Source organism: Halichoerus grypus, chromosome 12, assembly GCF_964656455.1.
Source record: "Halichoerus grypus chromosome 12, mHalGry1.hap1.1, whole genome shotgun sequence".
In the NCBI taxonomy this organism is placed as follows: domain Eukaryota; kingdom Metazoa; phylum Chordata; class Mammalia; order Carnivora; family Phocidae; genus Halichoerus; species Halichoerus grypus.
In genome coordinates this window covers 56195558-56219368 of record NC_135723.1, presented here as the reverse complement: position 1 = coordinate 56219368, position 23811 = coordinate 56195558, and the positions used below count along the sequence as shown (strand labels likewise).

At 42.1% G+C, this 23811-nt stretch overlaps 1 long non-coding RNA gene across 1 annotated transcript in view; it reads right to left on the bottom strand.

The window, feature by feature from the left end:
• Positions 1-504: 504 nt before the first annotated feature.
• The window catches only part of LOC118538908 (uncharacterized), a 64299-nt gene continuing 40992 nt past the window's right edge, over positions 505-23811 (bottom strand). The window contains exons 3-4 of the long non-coding RNA XR_004918834.2: positions 684-823; positions 505-573 (exon numbers count right to left, since the gene is read on the bottom strand). This is a non-coding gene — a long non-coding RNA (uncharacterized LOC118538908). The remainder of the gene's footprint in view (positions 574-683; positions 824-23811) is intronic.

The following is a 23811-nucleotide window of genomic DNA, read 5'->3' as shown; positions in this document are numbered from 1 at the left end:
TACCAAGAATCACCATATATTTACTTCACAATTACAATTCGATTTGATCTTCCTGGTTGTAATTATAAGAGTAGAGCTTTGGGACTTGTTTCTGAACACTTGAGCAAATTAAAATAAACCCACCAAGTGGAGAGGTTCGTTCTGCCACTGAGCAGCTTAGGGAGAATCACCGTGTATGTTTTATCCCCCGAATACCTATTTTCAAGAATTTAAACCCAGGGAAAAAAAAGTGAATTAAGCCCTAAAATGTTGGTAAACCTCATTTAAACATTCCTGGGTGATTTATAAGGCTCCCCTGAAATCCTACAGCATCTTCATCATAACCATCAATCTCATTCAGGGAACAGATGCACAGAAGTGACAGTCTGTAGAGAATTCTGGTTAACGGAATGTCAGCTAATCAAGAGTTCACTCTCCAGGCAGTATTTCAGGCACTGGGAAGAACTTCTTCAAATATTGACACAGACGACAATCCCTTCGTCTGAGATACATGCGTACTCACTGACCTGTCTGAAATGTCCCTGTTGTGCCTGCAACCAACTCCTGGCAGCATCTGGACCACATTGTCACCACCTGGATCATAATTTTAGAAAAACATGATGCTTAGTAAAACTGATAGGGTTATGATCCTAGGAGCTGTCCACATCATAACGTATGTGTAATGGGAAGAGACACGAACTTACCTTCCCCAAAGAAGCTCTGATTTCCTCGGTGATGTCTGCTTCCTGTACCAACTTCTCAGACAGCAACATGGCTCATCTTTTTCTTGTCATCCAAGCATGACTTGCTGAGAGCCAGAGATATCTTGAATTTCACTTGTATCCTAAATGAGCGAAGAAAGTGGAAAAGTCTACAATGACTAGTACTCCTGCCACACCAGGACCTGTGTGTGGGGACATGATCATGCCTGTTCATCTGCCGGGGCATTCCCTACTTCGATGTTTTTTTTCAGCCCTTTATCCCTATTCGCGTCAATTGCACATGCCCATTGGCACACGTATACACCTTCCACCATCCACTGGCAGCATATGGCTTTAAGAACTTGGAAGCTAGAGTGTGGGTACTTTGGGAAAGTTACTTACTCCTTTTGAGCCTCTGTCTCCTGTAAGATGGGGAAAATGAAGCCTAACTTGCAGAAGCATCGCATCTGGCACGTAGTCGGTGCTCCAGACCTGGAAACTATCATTGACAGTTCCCCTCTCCCTTTCTCCCTTGAGTACTTGATTGTTTGAATTGCCCAAAAAGGTCACCCCAGGGGTCTTTCAAGCTGAACCTCATGAAGCAAGGCCAGACGAACTCCATGCGGTTCTATCATACGGGACACACCAGAACATGCTCAATCGGCTTGGAAATTAAGAGGCCAGCTCTCAGCAGTTGATCTATTTAAGACTTATCCAGCATTTAGGACAATGGTTCATGGGATCAGTTCAAGTTCAGAGGGAAAAAATAACTCGAACAAACAAAATTTAATATAAGAAAGGGAGGACATTCATCTTGTTATAAGCTCAAAAAAGGACTTTTTCAAGGGATATCACTGATTTTAATTAAATAGAAACATGTTTTAATGATGATATGATTTGTAACCTGGCTAATGTGTGAAGGCACATAGATGTGTGTAATTCTCTTATATATATATAATGCCCAAAATTTCTATTACTATTATTCCATTCATTTCTATTACTATTATAAATCAGCTGGTGCCTACAGGAATAGCTGCTGAAGCCTGGAAATTCCAACCCTCTCCGCTTGGCTGTATCCCTGGGTACACAGAAGCAGTCCCAATAGCCTCTATATTGCATGACTCTCTGTCCCTGGCCAACATGATGGATGATCCAGGAGGGCTCCTGGCCTAAAAAAGTAAAAAGTAAAGTTTTTCTTCCCAGGAACATTAAGCTGGGAACCTAAAGACACACAGGCTGGGGCCAGAGGAATGGAGTCATGCTCCCAGTGGGGCTCTGGAGAGGAGGCCTCTGAACGTTGCTGCTATGCGTGGGTCCTGGAGCTGCCCTTCTGGAGCCTTAGTGGCTCATGTGTGTTGCTAATTCTTTGATATTCCAGTATTATTCCACTAAATCTCACCTTTCACGTAAGCTCACCAGAGTCTGTTTCTGCTGCTTGCTACCATAGGACTTAAATGGGTACTTGCATGAATCAAAGCCTCATCAGAGATAAGCCCAGCCATAGGGGGGACCCAGTCTGAGGGAGTTTACATCCTATGGGGGGGAGAAGACATGCACACAAATAACCATCACACGAAGCTAAAGGACCGAGGGGGATCACAGAGGCATAATATATTGCCTGCAGTGACTGAGGAAGGCGTCACCTAAAGGGGCACTTGAGCTGGGCCTTGAGGGATGGGTAGGAATTTGGCAGGAGACATAGGGGAGGGAAACTCCAAGCCTAGTAGATGCTGTAAACAAAGGCTCCGAGTGCAGACAGGGGGAGGAAGTGGGATTTGGCAGCAGTGTGGGAGGGGGCTGGATAAAGCTCACACAGTGGCTTAGGACAAGATGCTTTCCCAGCTTGATTCTTTGTGGCCCCTCTAATAACACAGCCTTTGAATAAAAACGTAGCTTAATATATTAACTGATGCTTTTTGTTCACAGGATTTTCGTTTTCCTTTTTTTTAAACTTAAAGAAGGCGAGAAAGACACCCTGAAAAGTACTAGACATTGGCGAAAGGGAACAGAAAAGACACACAAAAAAAGGAAAGACATCCAGTGCTCACGGATCAAAAGACTTGATATTGTTAAGATGTCAAACCTATCCAAAGCAATCTACAGATTCAGTGCAATCCCTATCAAAATTCCCATTGTCATTTTTATGGAAAAATTTTTAAAAGACACTAGAATTCACATGGAACTACAGTATTTTCTTCTGCTTCTTGACCTTCTTCCTTTCAATCATGCAGACATTCCACACTATTCCCTTAGGTTAGGGATGAGATCACAGAAAGCAGAGAAAACAGCTTCAGTTCTAGGCTTCCGAGTTTCCAAATATCAACTTGCAAGAAGGGACAGTAGTTAAGATAGAAAACAGAAATGCTGCTGAAAGACACACTAAAGAGAACTAGTGCAATAAATACCATTTTAATCCCAGTAAAAAATAAAGAGGCGCCACGTCCAGGAGTGAGGACTGGCTGTGGGTTGCTGCTAATTCAGGCGGCTTCCTTCCAGGCCACTTGAAAAAGTCCTTCACTTTGGAATCACAAATGGAGCCAGATTATCCATCCAACAAGGAGCAGCTCAGAGCTGCAGCATTTCCAGGAAATACATTCCTGAGCATTACATCCTGACTGGCCTTTCGAAAATCCCCATTTCTCTGATTTCCTCTTGCTTGCAGTATCTCTTGCTCTCCTCCATCTTCAGGCCCTTCAACACCAGTGACCTTTGGGCCCCCATCTTCAACCGGGCTTCGCTCTTGACCGAACCTAGAGCTGTCTCTGGCAACTTTTCTTCCAAGGCCAATGGCCACACCTCCATACCCAGACAGGTACCTGTTCTTGTGGCCACCCTCGTTCTCAGTGCCTCCCAACGATTCTCCCCCCACAGCCCTGCTGGCGAGCTGAACATGGACATAGGGGGCCGCCCAGGCTCACTCTCTCTCAAATAAATAAATCTTTTTTTAAAAAATTGCCTCTAACATAGAACTTAAGATGTCACTCAATCCTAGGTAGCTACAAAATCTCCCAGTCTCTCTAACAACAGAAAAGACAGGGCCCTGTGATAGTTTGACGTCGGCCTCTGGAGTCAAAACTTCTGGGTTTACGTCCCGACTCCACTACTTACAAGCTCTGTGTAGCCCGAGGCAAGTCACTTAACCTCTCTGTGCCTTAATATCTCAAACGAAAAATGAGGGTAGGAATAGTACCTACCTAATGGGCTGTTTTGTGGATTCAATGACTTAAGGGCAAAGCGCTTAGTACAGCCCTGGGCACATACTTGTCTCCCAAACATTGCCAGCAGTTGGCACGTGGGAAAACCTCTGCCATCCAACATATGGCTAAGAGACTTCTTGTAAAACTGACCTTGTGTACAGACAGGCTAGGCCAGTATGAAAACAGGAAAGTCAAAGCTGTAAAGGAATCTTCAAAGGATTTGAAAGGAATCTCTTAAAGGAATCAGGAAAGGAATCAGTTCTCAACGGGGAGCAATTTTGTCTCCGGGAGACATGGAGCAGTGTCTGGAGATGTTTTTGGTGGTCATAACTGGGGAAGTGTTACGGGATCCGCTGAAGAGGCCAGCGATGCTGCTAAACACCCTACAGGACACAGGACAGCGCCTCATGACAAAGAATTATCTGGATAAAATGTCCATCGTGCCAACTTAATAAAAGAGTATTCCTCTCTGAACCTGAGATCCCCGAGCCCCCAGGCCAGGGGCACTTGAGCCTTCCTATTAGCCTGACTCCCTTAGGTGACAAAAGCCAAATATGCAGCTGGCAGTGCTCACGGAGCACGGTGCACGCTCTCCCCCTGTTCCCGCCCTGGAGGTGGCTCCGACATCGGCAACACGCTGCTTCCATCAGCATCCTCCTGGGTAATATGTTTTTAAATGTTTAAAAGTAACTGGGGAGGGTAAAAAATCATAGAACATTTGAGAAAACATCCGCTCATGTGCATTTGTTCTTGGAATTCATGACCGGTATTAAAGCCACAAAGAGCAGGGCTGACGTTCCAGGTAAAACCAGTATACAACCGGGGACATTAAGCACCTGCCTCGTGGCCACAACATGGTGCTTTATACATTGTCCTTGCCAAGGTCAGGTGCTGCCATCGTTACTTTGTAGATACTGTGGCATGGATGTTGCCCTCTAAAAGCTGTGGTCACACCATTCCATCTCCTAAAAATCCTCTTGTTAATATGCACTTAATGCCCACTCCACTTAAGGCGTCACTCAGAGAGCTTTTCTCCCTCCAGTTGATCCTTATTAGTTTTCACATTTCCGACAGGAACTCTCATATTAATTATTACTAAGCCAAATCCATTCACTTGAAAACCATCCACTGATTTATCCACCTATCATTCATCGATTCATTCCTGTTCACTGAGCCCCCTAGTACAGTGAGTCATATCGCCAGGTCCGGGGCGTATGTATGACAGGTCTTGTGCTTAAGGTTACAAAAATGAAAACAGCTCACAGTCTGGTTAGCTGAGAGGCAATTATCTTAAAAACTGTTGCATACCCTATGACTTGGTGATTCCAACTTTCAGGAGCGAGAAAAATGCTCACATGAATGTAAAGATACAGGCACAAAAAATATTTAGTGTAGCGTTGTTGGGCTAGAAGAAGTTGGAAACAACCCAAATGCCAATCAATAGAATAACTGCTAAATAAAATATGGCTTATGCATATCATGGAATTTGATGCAGTAGTTAACAGGAAGGATCTACTTCTACGTGTTACAACACAGACAGATCTCTAAGACATACTTAGAGGGAAGTCCCCAGGGATACACATCAAACTCAGAGCGGTGGTTACCTCTGGGCACATGGGGAAGGGAGGGAATGTAGATTAGGAGTGGTGGTCAAAGAAGACTTTCACTTTATTGGAAATAGTTTCTTTTGGGGCACCTGGGTGGCGCAGTCAGTTAAGCGTCTGCCTTCAGCTCCGGTCTTGATCCCAGGGTCCTGGGATCAAGCTCCATGCTGGGCTCCCTGCTCAGTGGGCAGCCTGCTTCTCCCTCTGCCACTCCCCCTGCTTGTGCTCTCTCTCTCTGTCAAATAAGTAAATAAAATCCTTTAAAAAAGGAAATAGTATCTTTTTAGAAAAGGATTAAATGTGCTGCTTATACACCTACATATAAAACTAATTTAAAAAAAAACCACAAACCATTGCAACTGTAAGGCAAAGTGGTACTATAAAGAAGTGAAGGCTCCGCTCTGCTTGGGTGCATCAAGAAAGAGCTCAGAGAAAAAGAGACATGTGAACTGAGTCTTTAAAAGCCTTGTAGTAGCCTAATGGGCTGAGATGGAGGTGTGGGGGTTATTACATAGAGGGGACAGCAAAGATGCAGAGATAGAACCCTCCTTGAGACATTTCCACATGACTGATCCATTCAGTGGAGAGGAGTGGACTGGGGGTGGGGTGACATGACACTGAAGAAGGCAGACACATCTGGGACTTGAGACTACTGGAAAATGAATGCTTTCATATATCTTACATAGGAGTTTTGAATTTTCTTCCATAAGCAATAGAAAGCCTACAAATGAGGGATGACATGACCAGATGTTGAGTTTAGAAATATCAATCAAGTAAGTAATTTTTCTCTCCCGAGGCTGCAGGAGGACAGATGTGCCCATTACCCAAGCCATGTACAGCATCCCATCAAAACATCACACTGGTTTTCCTTATATTGTCTCGCACATATGGACCCACAAGAATTATTTTTATAAAGATTTTCAAGCATAAAGGAAAGTGCAAAGTACAATAACAAAACATATGCACAACACCGAGATTTTAATTATTTTTTAATAATAACACACCATACATATGGAAGAGTGCTTCAGTTTCTTCATTTGTAAATTGAGTAGGTTGGACTAGATGATCTTCGAGTTCTTTTCTCCCTCTAATATTTCAGGGTGTGCTAGGGCAGATTTAATTGTCACTGTTCCTGAATCATTCCCTTGGGACCCTTGGGACACCCCCCCCCCAGGGCTCTCTTCTGGCCTTCAGAGGGGTTTCCCAGCACTGTCACTGAGTAACAGCCAGGCGGTTGGTGATTGGAAACTTGTATCATACCTCGGGCACCTGGAGAAATTCCATGAGCCAATCTATGCCCAACTTCTTGACTCTTCTTCTTTGCTGCTTCAAACCTCAATAGACCTCAGATACTAAAGTTATTACAAAAGCAAAATACCCATATGTAATCTTTATAAAGAAGGTAATCATCCCCACCTGACCCTCCGAATGGTGAGGAGAAATGGCTCTGACCAGAAGACCTAAACCCAGTCACCTGGGGCAGGCACTTCCAGCCATACTGGTTCCTTCTCAACTCACGCTTTGAAAGGGTGAGGAGTCCTGAAGTGGGAGCTCAACAACACGTTCTCTAGGGAGAAAGGAGGAACTCTGAAAGATAAGAGGCTCCATGAAGAAAGCTGTAGAGAAAGAGTAAGTTTAAAATTCCACGTTTTGAAACCTGGTCGAGGTATTGATTGTGCAACATTGTGAATGTGCTGGATGCCATTGGATTGTACATTTTATAATGGTTAAAACTGAGGGGGAGAACAGGGGAGTCTGTTGTTAACGGTTAAATGCTGTCTTCACAAAACAATTTGATTCTAACGTTCTCTATTCATTCTCCACTACATTTTTGAGAAAGAGATTAGACTTGGGCTTATAGAGTAACATGAGGTCCAAAGTATGAGAACCATATGTAAACAGCCTGGGCTCAATGCAAGGAACACTACTGTTTTACCAGTCTGAAATGTCCAGAGGTAAAAGCGGCTCTCTTGGTGGAGCAGTGATGCTCACGGGTGGACGCAAGAGCAGGTTGTAAATGCACTTGGAGCCAAGAAGCTGCCAACAGGCCTGGTGGACTGGAGTGATTCAAAGACTTTACCAACTCCGACTCTGACTCACATTTCTTCCCATTTGTGAACTGTCCGGGCTTTTCATCTTACCCATAAATGCCTTCTTTGCATAGACAATATATTATCTCATTAGGGAGTGGAGAAGTTTGGGTATCCAGAGGGCTTTGCCATTAGATGATTGTGAGTCACATTTCCCCAGGGTCAGAAGGTTTTGCTCGGGCACACTTGGGTTCTCCTCTCTTGCAAGGGGATTAGAAGCCTAGGTCTGATAATACTGTTACAAATAGCAGGAGGGGCAATTATTTCCAATAAGAATAGCAATTGCTATTTGTTGCAGTTACTTTTGCTGCGAACGACCCCAAACTTGATGCGGTAAAATGACAGCCACAATTCTGTTTGGTCAAGAGTTCAGGAAGGGGTGGCAGAGATGGTTTGATTCTGCTCCATGATGTCTGGGGCCTCAGCTGCAGACCTGACTATTGGGGGTGACTCAGTGGTGGAGGGCTGGGCTCACCTGGGGGCTTCTTCACTCACACGTCCAGTGCTTGGATGGGGACTGGGGACAGGAGTGCCTGCCTGTGGCTTCTCCTGGTGGCCTGGGTTTCCTCACCGTGTGGCACCCTCGACACAGCTGGGCTCCAAAAGTGAGCATCCCGGCAGTTGAGGCAGAAGCTGTGTTACCTTTTATGATCTAGTCTCGAAAGTCAGGTAGCGTCACTTCAGCTGTGTTCTGTTAGTGATGAGTGAGTCATAGATCCATCCGGATTCCAGTGGAAGAGGCTTATAACTTCTCCTTGATGAGAAAGTGGTAAGCTCATGCTGGAAAAGAAGATGTGGGATGGAAGGTATTTTCACAGCCACCTCCAGAGGCTGTGACCCGCCACACTGTTAAAATCCATAATACCATTAAGATGCCCCTTACATCTTCCAAAACTCTACTTTTCTTCCTCCCACCCTTCTGGAACCACTTGGCTGCCTGCCCTGCTCATTACAGACAGCAACAGTGTGCAAGTTACTTTTCTTTTCTTATTTCTTTTTTTTTTTTAAGATGTTATTTATTTGAGAGAGAGAGAGCACCCGCACACAAGCATGAATGGGTGGGAGGAAGGGCAGAGGGAGAGGGAGAAGCAGACTCCCCGCTGAGCAGGGAGCCTGATGGGGCTCAATCCCAGGACCCTGAGATCATGACCTGAGCCAAAGGCAGACACTTAACCAACTGAGCCACCCAGGCACCCCTGCTTTTCTTTTTTCTACTGTCACTTATAGCTAATTCACCTCAAGACACCCCCTCTTTCATCTCCTTTCTTATATTTTCTTTCTCCCTCTCTCTCCTCTACCTTTCCTTGTTCCATTTATGCGTTGGGGGGGAAACTCTCAACTCTTAGAATGAATAATGCCAATCTGCTGGGAGAAAAGATACAAATCTGAAGGAAAAGGAAGCTGGATGCTTTGACATGTTCTTAAGATATAAGGAGGAGGGCGCCTGGGTGGCTCAGTTGGTTAAGTGACTGCCTTCGGCTCAGGTCGTGATCCCAGAGTCCTGGGATCGAGTCCCGCATCGGGCTCCCGGCTCAGCGGGGAGCCTGCTTCTCCCTCTGACCCTATCCCCTCTCATGCTGTTTCTCTCTCTCTCTCTCTCAAATAAATAAATAAAAATAAAAAATCTTAAAAAAAAAAAAGATATAAGGAGGAGAAGGGATCAGGAGGCCTTTTTTAGAATCTCTCTTAGCTTTTCTAGGTAGGCTAGGTTTTTCTCAAGCACAAGTAATTAAGATAAATCAAAAACTCTATTTTGTCATATTGTATTTCAGTCATATTACAACCTAAATAAGCTTTCATGGTTTGGCCTGGGGATGTAGTAAGTTTTCCAAGTTACTACTATTGAATAACAAGTGAGCTTAAAAACCCACAGTCCTCGTAAGCTGGTAGCCTATGTGATGCTCCCGAGGCCCCAGCATCAGAGAGAGGTTTACAACTTGCTTAGGTACCTAGATAGCTGGACTCTAGGCCAAGGGAGGAAATCCTGACACGGAAGAAGCCAGCCAGACTCCACTAAGTGCTGTGTTGCCAAAGTCTCTGAGTTGCCTTCTGGCTCTCAGCCTGTGCCCCTTGGCTTCCACCCACAGCCTTATGACCCAGGTCTGCAAGGAAAGCTGAAAAGATAGATATCCCAGGGGCCCTGGACTAATGAAATTTTACTTTTCAAGGCCCTTTCTGGAACAAACTGCAAACCCCATCAGATTCCTGAGTTTGGGTTCCGAACAGGCGCTAAAAGGGATAGACCTCTATTACTAAGCCCACATGAAGCTCTGTACCTCAACCAGTGTTCACCTAGACTCGGGAGAATGATTGATTTGGAGGAAGTTTAAAGTGGGGGATAAATCCCACGATAGGATCTTTTTATTCTCTAACTTTATTGAGATATAACTGATATGTAACATAATATCACTGAATAAGGTGTATAATGTGATATTTTGATATATGCATATATTACAAAATGGTTATACAATAATGTCGGTTAACACATCCATCACCTCACATACTTACAATTTTTATTTTTTTGGTGTGGTGAGAACATTTAAGATTTACTCTCTTAACAACGTTCAAGTGTATAATACAGTATTGTTAACTACAGTCACCATGCTGTATATTAGATCCCTAGAGCTTATTCATCTTATAACTGGGTTTGTACCCTTTGACCAACATCTCCCCCATTTCCACCTCTCCCCCAGCCCCTGGAAAGCCCATTCTCCTTTTTTTTTTTTTTTATGAGTTTGGCTTTTTCTTTTTTAAGATTATACATATAAGTGAGACACACTGTATTTGTCTTTTCAGTTAACATAATGCCCTCGAGGTCCACCCACGTTGTCACAGGTGTCAGGATTGCCTTCGTTTTTATGGCCAAATAATATTCCATTGTGAGGGGGGCACATATATTTGTCTCACATTTTCTTTATCCGCTCATCCATCAGTGGACACTTGGGTTGCTTCCACGTCTTAGCTATTGTGAATAATGCTGCGGTGAACAGGGGGGTGCAAAGGTCTCTTCAAGATAGTGACTTTATTTTTTTCGGATACATACCCAGAAGTGGGATTGCTGGCTCATTTTTAACTTTTTTTGAGGAACCGCCATACTGTTTTCCATAGTGGCTGCACCAAGATACATTCCACCAACAGTGCACTAGGTCCCTTCCTCCATACCATGATAGGATCTTGCAAGTACTCACTAAGCTAAACCTCCTGGTTATTGGGTCTAACCTAAAGGCAACTGTAACATCCTGACAGGATTACCTATTGCGCAAAGGTGACACAGCTATTGTGAAATTACAGAAGAAGAAAATGATTGATAATGGCATATTGCCACACACACAAAAGGATCTCCAATTTGCCAATGAAATAAAAGCATGGAATCATAGGGTTTATTTTTTCAAGATTGCACAGGATCTTGAACTTAGGGTTACAAGGAAAAATAGAACAATATGAAAATCTTCTCTAGCAGAGTCCCCACTTGAAGGCCATCTCTTATCATCAGGTAAGTGCCTGCACTCCAAAGACGTAGCCATTAAGTCTTAAGAAGACAAGATATTAGGGCCTCAGTATTTCTCATATTCCTCATATTACATAGTGAAATCAGTGATTGATCTTGTCTTCTTCTTCACTAGTAAAACACACACGTCCTGCCATCCCATAGGTCCCCGCGCATCAGTGTACCCCACGACCACATATTCCCCCCTGAATAGCAGCGAAGTCCAAAAACAGTCTCATATGGAGATCACTTTAAATACCTCACTATTCCCAGTAGCTTTCTATTAAAGGCCCATTTGTACAGGGGAATAATTTTCTACTTGGAAAGCAACAGACACAACTTCCACTTATTTTTTTTTTTTTTAACTTCCACTTATTTTTAAAGAAAAAAAAAATGTCAGCACTAACAGGTTTAGAGTCTCCTGTTGGGATGTTAGGCTACTGAATTATTCTCCTCCAAGCTATTTGTAGACCCATTAATTGAGAAATTAGAGAAATAAGGGCACAGACGCCTATGTAATTAAACTGCCCATTTCGCCTTCCTTTACTAAAGCAGTTTCCAAGGATGTTAATTGGCTGGAGAGTTTCTCAGTGCCTGCTAGATCTCGTAAGTCGTGCATTAAAAAAGCACTGCTCCCACCCTTAGACTGTCAGGGGGCATTTTTTTTTTTTTTTAAGCAGATTTAGCACTTTGAAGAGTTAATTACAAATCTAAGGAATATTTGTTTGGTGTGCCTCTGGGCGTATTGGATGCTAATGGCCCCTTCCTACCATTAAATGATAAAAACTTCCTATTGGATTTTCTGGTTTGCCCAGGGCTGAGGGGAGAGGCCTTCCTAAAAGCAGTCACCAGATTGTGCCTTTGTTTTCCATAAGCCATTAATTTCCTCGCTGTTTTGCTTTATAAGGAAACTATTTGATTTCTGCATCTGCAGTTCTCCCAGTCCGGTGCCTGCCATTCATCACCCCCAACTGTCCTGATGCATCTGCAGATGCATTGTCCTTTTTATGAGAGTTCTGGGAGAAATGACCACCCGCGTCCTTGGCTTCTCTGTGTCTTTTATCAACCCTGACGTTTTTAATTGTCCCTTTTCTCCTGACTTTTATTTCTAAGGAAGAAAACACATATATGCTTTCCTTTGGGGGGGGAAACAGATAAATGACAAAGAGGAAGAGAGAAATTGTGTTTTGCGCAGTTTTGATGCAACTAGCCATGAAGACGGACAACCGCCCTTTTAATATTTTGTATATTGACAGTTGATAGCAACTGTTTATTTGTCCCAGATTTTCTGAGACAGCCTCAGTTTCAAATTGTCTTCCCTGTTGCTGTCTCCTCAGAGGCAAGCATTCACAAATGAGGAAGAAAAAAAAAAAACTCCTTTGTTGATGAATATATCCTGATTTTTAAGTTCAAAATGTATAAATAAGATGATCATCTGAATGAGCATGAATTAAGGTTAGTGTTAAAATTAAATAGCACAGAGAGTCAAATCAAGCATATTAAATTTTTTACGTGTATATGTATGCACACGCATGCACGAGCACATCATTTCATTGCATGGTAGAGGCAAATAATAAGCAGGTCAATAAATAAGTATAATTAGATGCACTGTCAAAAAAAAAAAAAAAAAAAGGACAAGCTTTGGAACCAAACAGACCTGGGATGGAATCCTGTCTGTCACTTAGGATCAAGCTCCCACCTAACATGCCTGAGCCTCAGCTGCCACATCTGAAATGACAGTATGACATTTACCTGACAGGGAAGTTGTTAGGATGAAAGGAGCTGAGATTTGTAAAGTCCCGAGCACAGCGCCTAGCAGATAGAATTGCTTTTTTAAGAAGGCATATTCATATTAGTATTTGTAAGAGTAATATAGCTGTTACAGTTAAAACAAGACTTTCTGGAGGCGGCTGGAAGGAGAAAGGTGAGTGAGGAAGAAGAATGTGTTGCATTCTTTCCTGTCTCCCTTGAGAGAGAGGAGTTAGGGAAGTAACTTCTTCCTTCTCCAGGGAGAAGGGGGTTAAATCAAACAAACCTACATTCTAGCCTCTGCCTAGACACAGACACTAACTGCTCAGGAGTGGATGGACTGGGCACTGGAGTCCCTTGTCAGAGAAGCCATGTCATCTGTGTCCCACTGGAATATAGATCCAGCTCTGGAGCGTCCTGGAGAAGTGTTAGCTGTTTCCTGTCCTGACCTCCTCTTCGGGTCTGGGGTAGGGCAGTGAGCCTGCCAAGTGCACCTTCCTTGTCCTCATCCCAGGGCCCCAGAGGATGAGTGAGAAGCAACCTACTGCCCCAAACCACCTCATCCACAGCTACTTGAAAATCTCATGTCCCGATTTGTTTCCAGATTCCAGATTTTCAGATTTGTCTGAGTGAACTAGGAATCCTCATGGTCAATTGCTCTTCAGAGTGGATTCCAAAAGATGGTTCTGAGCTGTTGGGTAAGAATGGATGCCTCTCAAAACTCAGGTGCATTAGCCTCGCATGGTGGGCTTATTAAAAATGTAGATTCCTTGGGGTGCCTGGGTGGCTTAGTGGATTGAGCATTCAACTCTTGGTTTCTTCTCAGGTCATGATCTCAGTCATGAGATGAAGCCCTGGGTTGGGCTCCATGCTCAGCAGGGAGTCTGCTTCTCTCCCTCTCCCTCTGCACGCCACCCCCCCCCGCCCCACCCTTGCGCATCTTTCTCTAAGATAAATAAACTTTTAAAAAATTGCAGATACCTCGGGGCGCCTGGGTGGCTCAGTTGGTAAAGCGACTGCCTTCGGCTCAGGTCATGATCCTGGAGTCCCTGGATCGAGTCCCGTATCGGGCTCCCTGCTCGGCAGGGGGTCTGCTTCTCCCTCTGGCCCTAACCCCTCTCATGCTCTCTGTCTCTCATTCTCTCTCTCTCAAATAAATAAATAAAATCTTTAAAAAAAAAAAAAAAAATTGCAGATACCTAGACCCTTCCCCTAGTTGTTCTGATTCAGTAGATGTCTCACTAACCTAAAAGTTAGAATGAGTTTTTCGGTTTATTAACTATTTGTTGGTTACTGTGTGCCAAGTCCCACTGCTAAGTGCTTCACATACATGATCCACTCTTGTTCCCCCTCAGTCCTGCGAGGCAGTCATCACCAATACCCTCCATATGGTTAGGAAACTGACATTTGGAGAGGTTGAGCAATCTGACTCAAGTCACCGGGCTGGCCAGCCTCTGTGGGAGAGTAACCCCTGAAGCTCTGTGCCACAGGCCCCCGTTGCCTTGGGTCACCGGCTCTCATGCCCACCAACTTCCAACTGGCTCCCCAAACCTCTGCACAAACTGAGCTAAATTTGTTTTGGACTTGGATTGATCAAGTGCATGGTTCTAATCTTCTTTATGAAACAAACCACAAAAACTTAAACAGCAGTTTCTAACCCTCCTTCAGAGGAATCCAGGCCCCAAAGGTCCCACCTTGCCTTGTAAAAAAACAAAAAAAAAAAACCATCACTAGTCATAAAAGATCCAGATCCACTTCCTTGGTGTTCTTTCCACCCTGCAGTGAAAGAGTTATTATAGAGTTGCAGAGTCCTTTCTACATATCTCTTGTTTCTGAAATAAAGATACCATAGACCATGACTTCTGTAATCTGCCAGATTTTCTTTCTCTATTTCCAGAGCAGTAATATCCTGTCAATATGCTTTTTCATCTTAGTCTGTGGATATGAGACTTTGAACTGTTTGACTTTATTATTATTCTGATATTTCTATTGTTTTTCTATTTAATAAGAAACATGTAACCAGAGGCTCACACACTACATTTTGATTGCTACAGTTTCCCTAGGGTATTATCATTACGCTTTCAGATGGCACTCCAAAAAAGTATATATTATTGTATCAGTTATTCTACTTACCATGGGCTTCGGGTATCAGAATTGAGCCCAAAGACAGGAAATCCTTTGTTGATTTCACTAGCAACAAAAATATGTATCCATTTGGTATAACTTAACAAGGAGGACTCTTAGCCCTGAGAAGGAATTTCTGTTTTCAATTACAAAGACCAGGGAGAGGATAAGGATAATTTTGAGGAGCAATTAACAGAAACTTCAGATGTATTGTCTTGTAAAACTCGGGAACCTAATGATGACATGTGTAAGTGACAGGCTACTCCTTCCCTTATCTGGAGGCTGTGTCTATAATTTAAAAAATATTAAATTGGGATGCAGTTGATGCCCAATCCCCGGAACTCTGGAAACCAGCATATAGGAGCTCATCCTAACCAGACATGCTCATTTTGTTGGGCAACAGGCTAGAGCATTGTTCTGGAACCTCTTTCTCAGAGTTAATAAAAGCCAGAATGGCTTCTAACGTCCTCTGCAACAAATCATGTGCTGTTCCCCTAAGCCATTACATGATTGTGCTGGACATTTAATGTACCAGGTGTGGGCTGAGGGGGGTGAGTAGTCTCAGAGTAGGGCTGAGCCTGTTCTCTGCTCACCATGCTGGTGTTCTGGTAGGGGGCTTCACCTGCCCACAGGTGCCATCTGCCACCAAGGCATGTACCTGCAACGCTCCACCACCCAGGTAGAACCCAGGTAACCTCAGGTTCCTCTCTTTTCTGCTTACACCACATAATAAATGTGTCTCTTATTACTAACAATAGAAAGAGAGAATTAGGAACAGGAAATATGTCAGGAAATTAATCAAGGCATGGACCATGTGGAGCTAGCTTCTCTTAGATGATACTATTCAGTTTTAATTTATGTAGTTGATATTTTGGGCATTCACAAATAAATATTAAATATCATTTATAAAATAGGAATAATTCCTCACCATTTAAAAATTGAATTCCAAACCTCTAACACACTAAATATAAAAAATGATCAGAGAGGTATCTCAAGGGAAGGGAAAAGCAGAATCTTTTGTTTTAGTTAAATTAAAAAGTTATGTTAAATTTAAGAGCGAGTCAACAGTAATTGACAAGGGAAAACACAGTGATTTGAAAGACGGTGCTTAGCTCGTAAATGCCACAGAAGAACCAAAAACATTCAAGCGGAGAGGGTGCTATAAAAAGGAAACTAGAAGCTGCACTAAAAAGACTCTGATACATTTGGATAAAAGCATCATAAACTCAAACCACTTAGGCACATAGATAGATTCATACATCCATGCCTTTGGAGGTTCTGTCTCTAGGAACCATAGCGATTTTGCTCCTTCTCTTGCCTGGGGACATTTGGCAATGTTGGGAAACATCTTTGCTTGTCACGACTAGGCACTGAGTGGACAGAGGTTAGAGATGCTGCTAAACGTCCTACTGTGTATAATACAACCCCCACCCCCACCCCACAGGACAAAGATTCAATTCAAAATGTCAACAGTGCTGAGGTCATCGGAAACCCTGCTCTATTAGGACTGCATTCAACCCTGAGCAACAGAAATAGTGCTGCAGTGACTTAAATAATTAAGAGGTTTCTTTATCTCGCACAGTACGTAGTATAGAGGTTGCCAAGCAAGAACTTGTGTTGCAGCTCAGTGATGTCATCAAGGACCCAGGACCCCCAGAGGCAGTTGTAGAAGATGTCACTTTAGCTGGGCACATTACTGCCCAAAAGCAAATTACGCTTGCCAGTAAGAAAGCAGGGTCATAATGAATATTGTATGGGCACGTAGCAGGTTGGCCACGGATATGCTTTTCCTTTTTCATGATGCCTCTTGTACTAGCCTTCTTAATTCCCAGCAAAACTCTATCCAGTCACATTCTACCCAAATTAAACTCTTCTGTGGAGGCTTTCATGCTGTTCCCAGGCAGTGTGGCTTCTTCTGAACCAGAAGCTTCAGTCTTTGGACAAGGAGAACCTTAGGTCCAGAAAGGGACCCCAAAGGGAAAGAAATGGAGCTTTCTGCAGAGGAACAGTGCTCAGTGAGTTGGACATGTTTCCTTGTAGACAAATGAAAACATTTCAGTAAGAAGCCATGGATGTTTGAGAGCAGGGCAGAGAGATGTCAATGGGGAAAACGAAATTAGAGATTTTTTTTTTAACTGAGCAAGGTTAATGATTTAAAGTAAAATCAACAGTAAATTCAAAAAATACAGTGTGAGAATTTTATAAACAGTTTCCAACAACCACTGTATAACAAACAGTGAGAGGGAAAGAGAACATAAGAGGTAGACCCAAACAGCTTGCAATACAATATTCATAATGATAAAGATGACAAAAATAACAATCATCAGGCAAAGTCTTTGAGTCACTCTCCAGTCCCTTGGAGCCCAACACAAAGAAGGATTCTGAGGTCTCATCTCAACATAAGGGGTTGGGGGAGTGACATGACATAATTAATAATTAGTAAAATCTTCCCTAGATATGGAAGGAGAAATGGTTTTGGATGATTTTTCCTCTCTATAACCTTGTCCATACATAGGCTGACCACAGAGACAGTGGTTCTGAGGAGAGCTGGGTGAAAGGAGGAAGGAATAACCCAACTGAAAAGTATTCACTGTGACATGTGTGGACATTTTCTGAAATTGCCAATGAGATTCCCAAGACTCAGGTTTTCCTGCCAGCCCAGAGAAAGTTGACGAGATTTATTTCAAGTTTTCTTTACATCATGCTTGCACTAATCATTTGTACATTTGTTCATAGTTTCCAGGGGCAGCTCCTACTTCCAGAAGACCCCCTAATCTTAAAGGGGCTCATTATGCTAATCCAATGATGTAGTCCTCTAAATTGGAAGCTTTTTGGTCATTCTGAAAATGAAATCTTGGCAGTCACAAAACACACACACACACAAAAACAACTTCTGCTAAGCAATTCTTAAAAGACTGCTTAGTACAGATCAGTGTTTATGGAGCTTTTAAATGGCTTCTTTAATAATTTGGTACTCTTATTTCTTTTTCCTTTGTATTTCTGATCTGATTTCCCTTGAAACAATACTGGTATCTCTCAGAAGACCCTACATGACTGAAAGGTTCATACTATTGTTAAGCATTTGGGTTCTTACTGAGAATCACGCTCTGTTGATGCGGAATGCTACTTAATTCTATGCTCAGAAGAGGTCCCTCAGATATAGTGGGAGCTCAGTTAATCATCGGTCAATTTCTGTGGCATTTGTGCAGAATGATCAAAATGGCATGGCTCTACCATTGCCTATGCATTATGTGACATTAGAGTGATATGTTTTAACCTCTTTTCAAACCTATTTAGAGTGTACTTACCAGCATGTTTGATATAACAGAACGTGTGTTTTGAAAGAAGCTGAGGGAGAAAAAAGAGATCTGTACATAATGACCATAAGTGTGTCCTTGAATTGCTTTGCTATTTCAGGGGGGATGTAGGATGTACTTGAAAGGTCACTGATTAGTCCAGTTCCACATCAGTAAATCAGTGTTTAGAAACAGACAGAGGAAAATAACAGCCAACGGAGTTTTACCAATATAATAAAGTAAAACAGGGAAACATGGTTTATAGATTATGTTCTCCAGCAGGATGCTTTCAAATCTGACAGCATGGCACCTTAATAGTACACCGTGGACATGTTTCCCTGGTCTCTGAACAGACTTGATTTCTAGATTGGATGTTTATTCTGCATTAAAATGTAGATTGATCTGGCAAAATCCGGTACAAAATTGTGTTGAATAAGCAGTACAGGAAAAGATGTTATGCTGAAGACAGTGGAAATAATCTGTTGCTGTAAACATATTTTTGAAGTCAAGCATCTCCTATTTTGGTGAGACACAATGTCCAGAGACAGTTTGATCACCCTAACATTAGCCAGTCAAGCACTTTGGAAAGTCCAGCACACAGACATATGCCATTCATGATTGGTTTGCTGGCTGATCTCAATATAGATGTGTATGTGCCCTGCTACCCCTACTTTTCTGCTCTTTTTCCATCTTGCACCCAACTGACATGAGTCTAAGCTCTTCAGTTTTATCACGTGGCAGACACCGTGGCTGCCTACCCAATGGCCATTCTACCTTGCTAAAGAAATTCAGGGGAACCTAGGTATAACCCACCACGCACCTACTCCTCTCACCCAGAAGAAGAATCTTGATTTATCTAAGCCCATCATGGGTAGTTCCATTTTCTTTCACTTGGGTTGGTTTAGGAATGGCTTGTGACACAATTCTGGTCAGTGAAATGTGAGGAGAAGACCTTGGGGGCTCCTAAGACTATTTCCCTCACTTTTAAAAAGTTCACAAGACAGTGGCCTATCATCTTTTTCAGAAGCAAGAAAGGTAGCACCCATCTCGGGGCCATGAGAACAGCCTACGTTGGCCTATGAGGAAAAGCCAACACACGGAAGTGGCAGAGCAGAAGGAAGGAAAGAAACCAAATTCTTCATGATACCATTGAGAGGCTGAATTAATTCATCCTGCCCACTGCAGGTAACCACTACCCTGATGTAGTGAACACTATGATGTTATCCCGATTCCTTCTTCAGGACAAAGGCACTCATTTCCTCAGCTACCAGAAGTATTCCTTCCCAGAAATCACCTTCTTTGGGATGTGCCTCACTCCACATTATCAACTATTGTAAATTTGTAATGAATAATTATATGTAGCTTTTCAGTTAGGGCCAGGCTTTATATCTTGTTCTTATTCAAGAGTGCCTTAACTATTATTGATGCTTTGCATATTTATATCAATTTTGGTTAGCTTGTCAAGTTCCACAAAACACCACTTTTATTGCACTCCATTCCTTCCTGCATCCCTAATCTTGATCTGAGATCATTTTCCTTATGTCTGAAAACATGCTTAATTTTTAAAATTTTCTTTCAAATATTTTATTTATTTATTTGTCAGAGAGAGAGAACACAAGCAGGGGGAGCAGCAGGCGAAGGGAGAGGGAAAAGCAGACTCCCCGCTGAGCAGGGAGCCCGATGTGGGACTCTATTCCAGGACCCTGGGATCATGACCTGAGCCGAAGGCAGACACTTAACTGACTGAGCCACACAGGCGCCCCTGAAAAACATGCTTAATTATTTCCTTTGTTACATGTCTGCTGGTGACGTATCTCTATGTTTTGTGTGAACATATCTTCTTTGACCTTAATTCTTAACAGATATTTTTCCTGGGTAGATTTTGCTAGGATTGTCATCACATTGAAAATACCATTTCAATATTTACTTGATTCCATTCCTTCTGTTGCAGTGTCAGCTGTATAATTGTTACTCCTTTGCAGATAATGTCTTTTTTTTTTTTTCTGGTTGGATCTAAGATTTTCACTTTGTCTTTGGTTTTCTTTTGTTTCACTATGTTATCTAGATGTGCATTAAAATATATATTTTATGATATATATATCAAGAGATACATCAATACAAGATCAAGATCTTGACCAAAGTTCATTGTGTATTGATGTATTTCTAGATTTATAGAAAATTCTTACCCAGTATCTTTTTAAAGATTGCTTATGCTCAATTCTTTCTATCCTCTCCTCTGAGACTCCAGTTACATATATGTTAGCTATTCTCTTCATAATTGCTATGACTCAAATCTCTCTTTTGCTTTTTTCATTCTTTTGCCCTCCCGTGCTTCATCCTGGATATTTTCTTCTGACTATATTCTATCGTAATAGTTTTCTCTTCAGTCATGTATAATCTTCTGCTAAGCCTGTTCAGAGTTTTTCATTTTAGTTATTATGTTTTGAGTTCTAGAATTTCTGTTTAGTTGTTTTTTGAATCTATGTTACTTTTTTAATAGTTCCCAGGTCTCCAACTTGACTTTATCTCTTTAAACATGATAATTACATTACCTTTAAAGTTTGTGTGTGATCATTCCAATATCTGGAGCTGTTGTTGTTCTGTTTCCATTATCTGTTGTTTGTGCTCATTTTCATCTTATGTTGTTTTGTCTGCTCACGGGTCTGGTCTGGTTTTCTCTGATTGTGTTTCAGACACTCCATTTGAAAAACTGTTTGAGAAATTATTTGAAGCCTAGGATAATTGTATCTTCTTTTAATGAGGGTTTTCATTCTCTTCTGCCAGTCTACAATAGGTATTAGCAACCTGTCATCTTAATCCATCTCAGGGATTAATATTTCCTAAGTCACCCAAATGTTTCAAAGATAGACTACAATTCATGTGAGGGCTGGTTTGTTTCTACTTCCCCCTCACTTGTAGGATACAGATCTTCAGAGCCTCAATCCAAAGTTTGCAGGGTAGGAGGAGGGAGGTATCAAGCTGAGCTCCCACTTGTCGTCTAGTACCATGTGGTTTTCAAAAGCACTGCTCAACCACTCGGACATCTCTCTTGGATCAGCACATGTCAGCAGGGTCAAAGCAGCCCCAAATGCCAGACTCACTTCACTAGATTTCTGTCTTTTCCTGGATATGAGTCCTGTGATTCTGACTTAAAACATTTTTTTCCAGTTTGTCTAGTTGTCCTCAATGGGATATTAGGTCCAAGTTAGCTAGTTCATCATGACTGGAATTCTAATAAATTATTTCCATCAGCACAGAAAGAGGCCATAATATCTCCCACTTAAAGAAAATCTCTCATAACCTCTTTAGCTATTCTCTTCTATGGCATATTTTTCTGTTCATCTTTATATGAAAACTCTGCAAAAGAGTTTGTATCTTGATACTTCTAATTCCTTACATCCCATTTGTCTTGAACCCACACAAATTATGGTTTTATCTCCAACACTCCACCAAAACCTTTCTGGTCAAAGCCCTAATGACTTCCATGTTGCCAAATCGTATGACCCATTCTTCATCCTCATCTCACTCAATCTCTCTAAAGCATGTAACACACTTCACACATTTTTTTCACTTGGATTCTAGGAAATCCTTGTGGTTTTCCTCCTAAATATATTACCATTTCTTCTGAGTCCTCTTGGCTGAATCATTTTCTTTTTCCTAACCTCTAAATGTTACATACATTAGAGCTCAGTCCTTGAACTTCTCTATCTTCACTCACTCCCTAGGTGATCTCATACTGTCCCCTGGCTTTAATTCCAACTACTCCATAATGACTCATAGATAGATATAGATAGATAGATAGATAGATAGATAGATAGATAGATAGATAGATAAATAGATAGATCGATCTAACCCCAATCTTCCCCCTCAACTTCCTCCTTGATAACTCCATTCATAAGTCAAGTAGGCATCTCAAACCTAACATGTCCAAAACAAAATTATTGCTTTCCACACTCTTCCTCCTGCCTAATCCTCCCCAGTGTTTCTCATCTCAATAAAAGGCACAATCATTCAACCAGTTTTTCACTCTCCAGACCTTGGTATCATCCTTGACAACAAATATATTCTGAATTTAATCACCTCTTGCCAACCTCAAAGATATTACTTTGATCTATGTGTGTTAATTAAGAATGGCGAGAGTTGCAAGTAAGAAGAAAACTCAACTGCAGTAGCTTAAATCAACAATCAGCAAATGAGACCCCCAGGATCAAATCTGGCCTGCCACCTTTTTGGGAAATAAAGTTTTATTGGAGCATAGCCATTCTCATTCTTTTACATATTATCTATGGCTACTTTTGTGCGATAACAACAGAATTGAGTAGTTGTGATAGAAAGTATCTAGTCCATCAAGCCTAAAATATTTATCATCTGGCCCTTTACAGAAAGTTTGTTGACCCCTGTCTTCAGGGGCTTATGTAAAGGTCACTGAGAGGTATACGGTCAAGGATTGGTGCAGTGGCCCCCTGATGTCATGATGGATGCAGGCTCTGTCTAGTTTTCTGTTTTATCATTCTTGGCTTGTTGCCTCATGGTCACAAACTGACTACTGCATCTCCAGGCATCATATACACATTCTAGGTAGGAAGAAGGGAAGAGCATAAAGAGAAAAGGGCTGCAGAGAATCAAGGTCAACCATGTGAGTCACCCTTTTTCTCAAGAAAGCTGTGATTTCCCCGAAGCCTTCGCAGTAGACTACCATTTCTATTTCATTGGCCAGAACCATGTTACATCTTCACCTTGTGCTGCAGGAGCAGCTAGGAAATAAAGCATTTGGCTTTCTAGCTCCTCTAGTGGACAAAGGAAAGAAAGAAGAATGAAAATGAGTTCTGGGTGTGATATGAAACCATTGTTTCTCTCCTGGATCACCAACCAGGTCTCCCTGTTTACACTCTTACCCCTTTATAGTCTATTAATCACACTAAAATCAGGACTGATCTTTCTCAAAAGTAAATCACATAACATCACTGCTTTACTCAAAAACCTCCAATAGCTCCCAATACACTTAAAATCCAAACCGTTTCAGGATCTGGCCCTGGCTACTCTCCAGTCTTTTTCCTCCCTCTCCTTCCTTGGTTCATTCTTACCCAGCCACACTGGCTTCCCTGCTGTTTTAAACAAACAAATAGTCCTGCCTCGAGGCCTCTGCTTGACACATCCTGCTCCCAGGTGTTCCTGTGGTTTGCTTCCTCACTTTGTTCTGGTGTCTGATCAAATATCATCTCAGCAGAGAGAGCTTCCCTGTCATATAAAACAGCACCTGTAACACCTTCTTCTCTTTACCCACTTTGTTTTTGGTCTTAGCACTTATTAGTACCTAGCATTATCATTTATGTTTATTTGCTTAGTTGAATGTAGAATATGAGACAAGGACTTTTTATTTCATTGCTATATTCTCAGAACCTAGAAGTGGGTCTTGGCACTGAGTAGGACTAATGTTTGATAAATGAATGAGTAAATTCCCATCATTACCAGTTTTTTTCTATTCCAAAAACTTGTTCTTACTGGTTTAAAAAGGACACAATATGATTTGAGAGTCTGGAGCCTTATCTTGTTCCCACTTTTCTCTGGGTAACCCTGAGGATGT